General features: G+C 40.7%; 1 non-coding gene across 1 annotated transcript; it reads left to right on the top strand.

Moving 5' to 3' along the window:
- The first annotated feature begins 4,433 nt into the window (after positions 1-4,433).
- LOC118481436 lies at positions 4,434-4,540 on the top strand. Its single transcript, XR_004865645.1, has one exon. It is a non-coding gene; the product is annotated as a small nucleolar RNA R71 (small nucleolar RNA).
- Positions 4,541-10,802: the final 6,262 nt, after the last annotated feature.

Here is a 10,802-nt window from a genome sequence, read left to right as displayed (position 1 = left end):
ATCCTACTAAATTTGACCCAGGTCCCTTGCAGGACCTCTAAACGCTGAACAAGGGCAAGACTCTTACCAAACCGTTCCCTTAACCCCCGACCAGGTAGCCAACATACCTCCATATAGACCGTGGAGATATGAATGGTGAAAATCTTTTATTTTATATAGACAGTAAAATAATGTCAAGACACCACGGACAAACGATAAGGAAGAATCACCTTCAACATAAGAAACTAGTTATTAAAGTCATTAATACAAAACCAAATAAAAAGTGCAAAAGATTAAAAATAAAAAGTATTACACTAGACACTTGTCTTCACCAAGTGATGTAAGAGACTTAGGCAAACATGGCCTTTGATTGTCAAGAACTCTTACGATCAATCTTGGATCCCGAGACGACTCACACACTCTATGATGGACAATGGATGATGGTGGTGGATGATGGTGTTGTGATGGTGGTGGGTGGTGGGTGAAGTGTGAGAGAGGTGGTATGCCAAGGGATGAGTTGAAATGGCTCCAAGCACTCCTATTTATAGGCTGAACAGAAGCCTGGGCACGGCCCCGTGCCCGCTGGGCACGGCCCCGTGTCCGTCTGACACTCTCTCTCTTCATTATTTGTAATTCGCAATTACAATAAATGCGCCTGCAGTACTCTAACCACGCCCCCGTGTCCGCTGAGCACGACCCCATGGTGGGCAATAGAAGCTTCTATTAGTTTGTCTTTTCTGCTGCTTCTTGGGCACGGCCCCGTGCTCGCTAAGCACGGGGCGTGTTCAGTCTTCTGTCTTGTTTGTTTTGCTTGGGAGGATGCTGTCGAGGGGTCGGGCAATCCACTTTTGTCCCCTTTTCTTGTATTTATGTTACATTTTGCTGTCTTTTTGCTTCTTTTGTTAATTTGAGCTCATTTAATCCTGAAAATACAAAAGGAAGACAAAAGCACACTTTTTCCAACATTAGTACTAAAAAGGGTTAGTTTTATGCCACAATTGATATATTTATATGTTGCATTTTGCGCGTATCAAATCCCCCACACTTGAATCTTTGCTTGTCCTTAAGCAAAACTCTTTATAATGTGACTTTATTCACTCCCAAATGGAATGGGTAGAAGAGAAGGTTTTTTTTTTTTTTTTGGCTTGTCATAGAGTGTCGGGATTTTCCAAGATCGTTTAGGTTTTATTTTTATTTATTTACAATCCTATTCGTCATGATTTATTAAAAACATTTCATAAGATAAATTATTTATTAAGGCATAACATACCTTTTTAAAATTCCATTTATATACAAGTTCACATACCTCACAGGGGAAATCACTCACACTCGGCCGAAGGTGTATTTTTAGTGAATCACTCAAGAGCGGCATGGAACTTATTTCTACCATAAGCTTGCCAAGCAATCAATCCTCCTCCTTTTTAACTTTATACCTTTGTAAATATCAAGAGGACTTTTCTGGGTGAAGGGTTAGGCTTGGGCTAAAGGTGGGTGGTTGGGTTAGTGGTTAGTTGAAAAGGGCAAAAGGCGTAAAAAGCGTTGGTTTTCGTAAAACATTTTGTTTTTGTGACTTTTTATTTTTAATGAAGTATTTATTCAAACAAGCTTTTGTTTGGGGAGCTTTGTTTGTTTATTTCCAACTTCATCATCATTTTTTTTTCAAGAGTCACACGAAAACCAAGCTTTGTTACTAAAATAAGGGGTATAAAATGAAAAAGGGGTTTTGGTGGGTAAAAGGGTTTTGGGTTAAGAAATGAAAAGGTTTAGGCTCAAAGGGGTTAACTAGGGGGAATTTTTGGGTAGGTGAAAAAAAAATGAAAATAATGGTGTTGAAAGAAAAAGGGTTAGTCCTAATGCCCCCATCATTTACTTACTTGGGTTTAAGTTGGTAAGGACCGGGAATGAATTATCGTGGCAAGTTCTAGAGTCGTAAGAACCAAGCGGCTATTCACACAAGAAACGAAAAATGAGCATTTAGTGTAAAGATGTATATTTGTATGCTCTATAAAGGCTCAAAACTCACTTTTGTGGGAATGGGTTTTTATGTGATCAAGTATATATAATCAAATTCTAACTAAGCTTGTCATGCTGTTTCATAATTTTCTTATGTTGGTTCTTTTTATCACAACGCTATCGGTTGTAAATTTGTAAATATATAACCTTGTTAGAATTAGAATTCCCAACTTAAACTTAAACAAGTAAAAAAAATGAAAATTTTTGAAAAAATTTTGGGGTGATTAGCGGTTCCAATAGAGTTTTGTGTAAGGCTTGTTATTAGGACTTGCAAAATTCAAGGTTTTAGCATCCCCCCCCCACACTTAAATTACACATTGTCCTCAATGTGTCCCAAAAATACGTTTTTAGGTTGATTGAATGTGTAAAATGGTGTTAAAAGCAAAATTTTATGTTACTGGCAGTCTGGACACGGCCCCGTGGTGACCGGGCACGGCCCCGTGTTTAGGTGCCAGTAACAAAAGTTAAAGAAAAGAAACAGAAGCCTGGACACGGGGGCGTGTTCAGTGAACACGGCCCGTGTCCCGTTACCTGAACTGGGCAATTTTCTGCAGGATGTTCAACAGGGGCCGTGTTGGCTGGACACGGCCCGTGCTGAGCTTACTGTAATGAAGAAATTGTTGTCGGATGGCCCTGTTTTCGTGTATGGGACCATGTTTCTCATTTCTCTTGTTATCCTTGACCATCCCGAGTGTGTTTTATCCTGTAAATTAAAACTAAAAGATTAAACTAAACTAAGGATAGTTCCGCGGAATGCCTCCGTGGTGTGCCACGTTTATAAGGGTCCTTGGCTAGACCCAAGGCGAGGTTATATGTTTTCCGAGCGGGATGTTTTGCATCCCATGTTGCACCGTCGGAGAGCATCATCCAAACTCGAATCAATAACCTTCATGTAATTGACCGGGTCATCGTCCTCTATTCTCTTCCCAACCCCGAACTTTACTTCATTATCCCCATATTTTAAAGTGAGTGTTCCGTCATTCATGTCCACCACTGCTTGTGCGGTGGCGAGAAATGGTCTCCCTAGTATGAGGGGGACTTCGGTGTCTTCTTCCATATCAAGTATGACAAAGTCGGCCGGGTAGACGAAATTGTCGACCTTGACTAGGAGATTTTCAATGACACCTTGCGGGAATTTGACGGATCGATCAGCAAGTTGTATACTCATTTCTGTAGGACTCGTTTTTCCTAGGCCGAGTCTTTTGAACATTGATGCGGGCATGAGGTTAATGCTAGCCCCAAGGTCGGCTAGTGCATTACGAACGGGGGAGTCCCCGATCGAGCAAGGAATTGTGAAGCTTCCGGGATCAATTTTCTTTTGGGGGAGTTTGTTGAGTACGAGGGCGGAGCATTCTTCGCCTAAGTTAACTAATTGCAATGTTTCAATTTTCCTTTTATGAGTGAGGAAGTCCTTCATGAACTTAGAGTATTTAGGCATTTGGGTTAGGACGTCAATGAAAGGAATATTGACATGCAATTGTTTTAGTAGACTTTCGAATTTTGCGAATTGCTCATTGGTCTTTTGACGGATTAACCTACCGGGGTACGGAACCGGAGGAGCCTTGGTGGGCTCTGATGGTGGAGGAGTAACCTTCTCTTGATGGGGCGGTGATGTGATCTCCTCAGTAGGCGGTGGCCCTTTCGCGGGACCCACGGTACGGTTCCGTAAGGTGATGAGATGAACTTGCGCCTTTGGGTTTGTTTCGGTATTACTTGGTAACGCGCCTTGCGGTCTCTCGGAGAAATTTTGGGCTAGTTGATTTATTTGTTTTTCGATGTTTTGTATACTAGCTTGTTGATTTCTAAAATTTGATTCTAATTGTAGAAACCTATCCGAGTTTTTCTTTTCGGTGTCGGAGATAAGGCGAGATATAGTATCTTCAAGCCTTTCTCGTCCACCTTGTTGTTAAGGGAAATTTTGTGACTCATTTCTTGGTTGTTGAAAGTTTGTTCGCTGATTTTGTTGGTTACTACTATTGTCGGGTTCTCTCCAACCAAGGTTAGGGTGGTTTCGCCATCCTTGGTTGTAGGTGCCCGTTGGGGGACCCGACGGCCTAGGTCTATTATCAATGTAGTTTACCGATTCTGTTTGATCATCTGTTTCTTTCATACAACTCCAATTTTCATGTGGCGCACCACACCCTTCACAAGCCATAACCGAGACTGTTTTTGTCATCTCTAACTTTTTAAATTTAGAAGAAGAGGCCTCGATTTGGGCTTGTAAAGAGGTGCTTTCATCAACCTTATGGGCGCCCGGGGCAATAGATTTACTGCCTCGGGGAGTGTGCCACTGGAAATTGGTTTGAGCAATTTCCTCAATCTGATTATATATTTCATGCGGGCGGCGATTACCTAAAAGTCTCCCGGAGCTAGAGTCAAGTGTTTGTCTTGTGTGTGGCAACAACCCATTATAGAAAGTGGATACTTGTTGCCATATCGCAAGACCGTGATGAGGACACTTTCGCAATAGCTCCTTGAACCTTTCCCAAGTTTCATATAAGGATTCCCCGTCCTCTTGTGAATAGGTATTAATTTCAGTCATTAATTTAGCCGTTTTAGCGGGAGGGAAATACTTATATAGAAATTTTTGGGCTAGTTCATCCCAGGTGTTTACCGATCCTGCTGGGAGGGCGTTAAGCCAAGCCTTTGCTCGGTCTTTTAGTGAAAAAGGAAACATTCGGAGGCGGATGGCGTCATTTGATGCTCCATTGATCCGAAAGGTATCACATATTTCTAAGAAATTAGTAATATGCAGATGGGGATCCTCGTCCACAAGCCCATGGAAGGTTGCAGAGTTTTGAAGCATTTGTATCAAATGCGGCCGAAGTTCGAAGTTATTGGCTTCAACATTCGGTGCGTTGATAGCGGCGCCGAGATTACCTACGGTGGGTCGTAGATAATCCATGAGGGTACGTTGGTCCGCCATTGGAAGTGGGTTCCCCGAAACCTTCTCTTGGTTTTTAGCTTTTAATCTTTTTCTGAGAAAGCGTTCGGGTTCTTCTAGAGGTTCTTTTATGTCTTTATTAGAACTGGAGCTCATACACTACGTAGAGGTGGCGTCTGGTTCCAAGTCCTGCAACAAAAACAGAAAAGAATGTTGGTCAGAAGGTTCACCACGGCCCCGTGCTCAGTAAACACGACCCGTGGTCGGAGTTACAGTGATTGGTTTCCGGGAAGGTTGCAGATGATTATTCATTTGGCAACACAGCTCTTTTGGGTCAGGAAGAATCTGGTGGTAGTAAGGATCAGGGTTATGATTATTACATTGACATAACAGCTGGTGGAGCTTTTAACAACTCTGATTCTTACTCATCCAATTATGCTTTTACAGCTAATGGAGAAAACCATAATTCTAACAATCTGTGCTTTGAACTCAATGATCTCTAGCATTTTGATCCAACTAATCTGGAAGAAATGGATATTTTGCATCAACTTGCACTGCTGAGTGTTAGAACCAGCAAATTTTACAAGAGAACAGCGAGAAAATTTCCAGGGTTACATGAGAATTTGAAAGTAGGGTTGGATCAATCAAAGATCAAATGCTACAAGTGTAATAGGTTAGGTCATTTTGCTAGAGAGTGTAGGAGTCAAAATAGTGGAGCAATCATCACATATCCTAGCCCTAGACCACAGAATAACCAAACCACTGTGCAGTATTCCCATTATGCCCATGTAAACACTGCTCACTATGCACACCCTGCAACCCCTGATGCGTGTTAGTGTATATATGTTTTAGGTATATATTTTAAGCCATTTTTACACTTTTTAGCCAAGTTTTAAATTTATAAAACACGATATTTACTAACACTAAACACACATATGGGCAAGTGCACCCATCGTGGACGTAGTATAGTGCTGGTAAGATACCGAGGTCGTCCAAGGACACAAGAGCTTTTAGTACCGGTTTATCCTCAACATCTAATCAAATCAAAATGTTAGAAAAGATTTTAAAACTAAGAAAATAAAACTAACTAAATGCTGAAAAATAAAAATAAAAATAAAAACAGATAGACAAGATGAATCACTTGGATCCGACTCGTGTATAGTGTAACCTTTGATTATTTTCTCACTTTTGCACTTGTTTAAGAGATTATCTTAGTTATTGTAGTAGGCCCCTCTTTTGAAGGTGACGTTACCCTCAACCCAGTAGTTTGAGTCAGCAAGGATACAATCCTAAAGGGTCGGATTATTGAAAGATAATTAATTAAGTTATTAATGCAAATTATGGTAGGCCCCTCTTTTGAAGGTGACGTCACCCTCGACTAAGTAGTCTGAGTCAGCAGGGATATAGTCCTAAGTAGCCGGGTTATAGTATTAATAGTAGTTTAACTTATGATGGGGTCAAAGAGTTTGGATCCCCGCCATCCAATACCTTTGGGTATTGAAGGAGATCCTACTAAATTTGACCCAAGTACCTTGCAGGACCTCTAAACGCTGAACAAGGGCAAGACTCTTACCAAACCGTTCCCTTAACCCCCGACTAGGTAGCCAACATACCTCCATATAGACCGTGGATATATGAATGGTGAAAATCTTTTATTTTATATAGACAGTAAAATAATGTCAAGACACCACGGACAAACGATAAGGAAGAATCACCTTCAACATAAGAAACTAGTTATTAAAGTCATTAATACAAAACCAAATAAAAAGTGCAAAAGATTAAAAATAAAAATATTACACTAGACACTTGTCTTCACCAAGTGATGTAAGAGACTTAGGCAAACATGGCCTTTGATTGTCAAGAACTCTTACGATCAATCTTGGATCCCGAGACGACTCACACACTCTATGATGGACAATGGATGATGGTGGTGGATGATGGTGTTGTGATGGTGGTGGGTGGTGGGTGAAGTGTGAGAGAGGTGGTATGCCAAGGGATAAATTGAAATGGCTCCAAGCACTCCTATTTATAGGCTGAACAGAAGCCTGGGCACGGCCCCGTGCCCGCTGGGCACGACCCCGTGTCCGTCTGACACTCTCTCTCTTCATTAATTGTAATTCGCAATTACAATAAATGCGCCTGCAGTACTCTGACCACGCCCCCGTGTCCGCTGAGCACGACCCCATGGTGGGCAATAGAAGCTTCTATTAGTTTGTCTTTTCTGCTGCTTCTTGGGCACGGCCCCGTGCTCGCTGAGTACGGGGCGTGTTCAGTCTTCTGTCTTGTTTGTTTTGCTTGGGAGGATGCTGTCGAGGGGTCGGGCAATCCACTTTTGTCCCCTTTTCTTGTATTTATGTTAGATTTTGCTGTCTTTTTGCTTCTTTTGTTAATTTGAGCTCATTTAATCCTGAAAATACAAAAGGAAGACAAAAGCACACTTTTTCCAACATTAGTACTAAAAAGGGTTAGTTTTATGCCACAATTGATATAATTTATATGTTGCATTTTGCGCGTATCACCCCTGTTCCTATGCACTATGTCCAAACCACTGTTCCTCAGATACTTTATGTCCAGGCCCCAGTACCTCAGATTCAAGTGCAACAAGTTGCACCCCAACAAGCTGCACAAACACTTGTTCAACCAGATCAGCAAAGCTTTTTCACCCAAGGCATTGTTGACTAGAGTAGCTTACCTGAGGATCTAGGTGATGAAAACTTTGCTCTATATGCTGATAAAGTTGCTTCTAGTGATGAATTCTGTTTTGCAGCATTAGAGTCAATTTCTAAAGGGCTGGAAACTGAAGATGGAACATCCAATGCTGAAACAGTGGATACAATTGCTGAAGCAGTGGTTACTGCTGTTGTTGGTGAACAACTGTAGGAAGAAAGTTCAGAACCCCGTTGGAACCACTGTCTGACCCATGGTCTGCTTAAGAAGAAGAAGAAGAAGAAGAAGAAAAGAAGCAAGGTGAAAAAGAAGACAAGAAACCAGAAGAAAGTGAATATGTCTGTGATTGTGCCATGATGGCTGCAACTAAGGTATCACCCCAGGTTCTTAAAAACCTTTGTTCAGACAAATGCATCATAGCATTTGCAAACATCAAGGAGGTGAATGAAAACCATAGAGATAGACTGTTAAATGATGAAGTACAATTTAAAAAATATTTAAAAGAATTGAAAAACAAATTGTCAGAAAAAGAAAATGAGATTTTCAGCCTCAAACATGAGCATAGCATTACCAAGGACCAACTTCAGGCAAAGATAGAAAAATATCAGGCCTGCAAAAAGGAGTTGGAATCCACCCAAATCACATGTGAAAAATGGGTGGAATCCTGCAAAGGTTATGAAGTTATGCTTGAAAAACAGATCAAAAGCAATGTAAAATTTGGTGTAGGGTTCAGAAAACATGACTAAGTTGAAAACACTGCTGCAAATGAATCTATTCAAAACACTGTTGAAATCATACCCACCAACAAGGATGGCCAAGAAGTTAAAATAACTGATAAAAATGGCAACAAAATCACTCTGGAAAGATCTGTGGGGTCCTCAACTTTTGAGGAGATTGAGAAATACCAATTCAAACCCACATGGTCTGATGAGTGTGACATCCTTGAAAATTTTAAACTCATGGACTTCACAACTGTGGATGGTGTCAAAGCTCCTAAGGCCAAGGTACTTTCTCTTAAGGACATCCCAGCAGTGGTTAAAAACTCTGTTGAAAGGAGCCTGAAAAGAAGAAAAGAAAAGATTGAAAACTTGTTTTGTGATTTCTGTGAAAAGAAAAATCATTGGACCAAAGATTGTTTTCATTTGAAAGCTTATGACATTAACAAAACAAGTACCATTGTGCCTTCAAAGAGCGGCACCATCTGTGGTAAATCAAACCATCTTACTCAAAAGTGTGTGTACCTGAAATCCTTTGAGGTCAAAAAGGAAGAGTACACTTCAAAAACACTCATGAGTTCATCAAAATCACAAGTTAAAAAGCAACCACCATTTGTGCCTGTCCAAACAGCTGTTACAAAACAGTTGAACCAAACCTCTGTTAAAAGAGAGGTTCAAGTGAAAGATGCACCCCCTGCTAACCAATACCAAAGAGGTAGAGGTCAACCACCATACCCAAGGCTCCCACATGTTTATGAGGTTTACAAAAGGCCTTCTAAACCAAAAGTGAGCAGGCATCCCTTTGGTTATCAACAGTTAATGGGAAATGACCCTCAACAAGGGTTAGAGAAAAATGTTTCAAAAACTGCCTAAACACCTGAGCTAACCACTGTCCATCCTCTTGAACTTAACACAGGCACTGTTGAGACCCCACCCCATCCAAAGCCTTATTGGCTTTGGAGACCCTCCTGAACTAATTATTTACTTGATGTGCAGGGAGCTTCTGCATGCTTAGATAATCTTTGGTATGTAGATAGTGGAGGCTCCAGGCACATGACTGGATGTAGAGCCCTACTCAAGGAATTCAAAACTCATAGAGGGGGTGATATATCTTTTGGTAATAATAGTAAAGGGAAAGTGATGGGTTCTTGTCACGGCCCCCGACCCGGTTTGACCCGTTTCAGGAGCCGCGGAACAGAAATCCCGCGGTATTTTAATTTAGGCGACAGCGGAAGTCTTTTTAAAACAGGATCTTTAGTATTAAAACTGCTCATTATATAATTTAGGGATAAAACCCAGTAATTTACAATAATGTGATTTCTATGGAAATCTTTATTTAAAACATGTTCCTTTATTTATTTACACTGAGCCACTTTTCTAAGCTGGTAGTGCTTCCTGGCACTTTTCTTTGCTCATAACAGATTACCTGAAACATGTTTGAAAAAGGTTTTGTCAGCGGGGAAATACTGAGTGAGTTCATTCAGTTTTTAGGAAATGACCCATAGTTATAAATTACAGCATAAGAGCGATTACAATGGTTTACATCTTTATCTTTATCTGGCTTTCTGCCACAATGGTGACAAGTCACAATGGTGACGATGGTCATACCACTATTAGGTTAATGAACTCTAATAGTGACGTTTCTCCCTAGTAGGTCAATGAACCTAACTGGGAGAAATAGTAATGTGCACAATACCCCACTAACCAATAAATCAAGATATCCACGACTTAGTCCCTGTATTTATAACACTTTGAAAATAATTTGGAGTATTGTAAAACAATTGATAAAAAGAAGAATGACTCACATTGCAGATTTAACGAGCAGTGTATAAGCCTACTGATTAGCCTTGATTATTTCTAATTTAGCAATAATGCACACAAAACAGGATTAGTGATTAATACAGCAGTTACGATAATTCCCCGAGATCAATTTTGACAATGAATGTCCAAGTGCAATACTTCGGCTCATTTATCAAAATGACAAACGATAAAGTATAGTACTTCAACTCGTATATCGAATTATCGACAACGACAAAGTACAATGCTTCGGCTCATTATCGAATTATCGACAACGATAAAGCATAGCCCAATGTGGGCGGCACTTAGACATTCTTTGAATGTATTGATTCCGGAAACTGAATCGTAATAGCGATTGAGTAATTACCCTGTTCTGTGGCAGCAATTCGATAATTGTGTGTGTGTTGGACTGTTTTGCTTATAACTCGACCTATGTAACTCCGCTTTTCGTCGTTTCAGTACCAAAATTCAAGTCCCAACCCCTGCTATTTATACTGAGATTTTGACACCGTCGCGTAGCGCGAGGGGTACCCCCTTAGCCGTCGCGCTACGCGAGTGACCACCCTATTTTCATAGGGTAGCCCTTCGTGCAGGTAGGCTTGCTGTGTTGTCAGTTTCTTAAAATTCGATTTTTATAATTAGTTATGAAGATAATCGTTGGCTAGGGTTTATCCCCCCCTGAGTTTTAGGGGCCCTGATCTTGATTCTGAAAATTCTGAAAATTTTAGGGATTTGTGTGGAATCAC

Source organism: Helianthus annuus, chromosome 8, assembly GCF_002127325.2.
Source record: "Helianthus annuus cultivar XRQ/B chromosome 8, HanXRQr2.0-SUNRISE, whole genome shotgun sequence".
Classification (NCBI taxonomy): Eukaryota; Viridiplantae; Streptophyta; class Magnoliopsida; order Asterales; family Asteraceae; genus Helianthus; species Helianthus annuus.
This window is presented reverse-complemented; position numbering and strand designations above follow the sequence as displayed.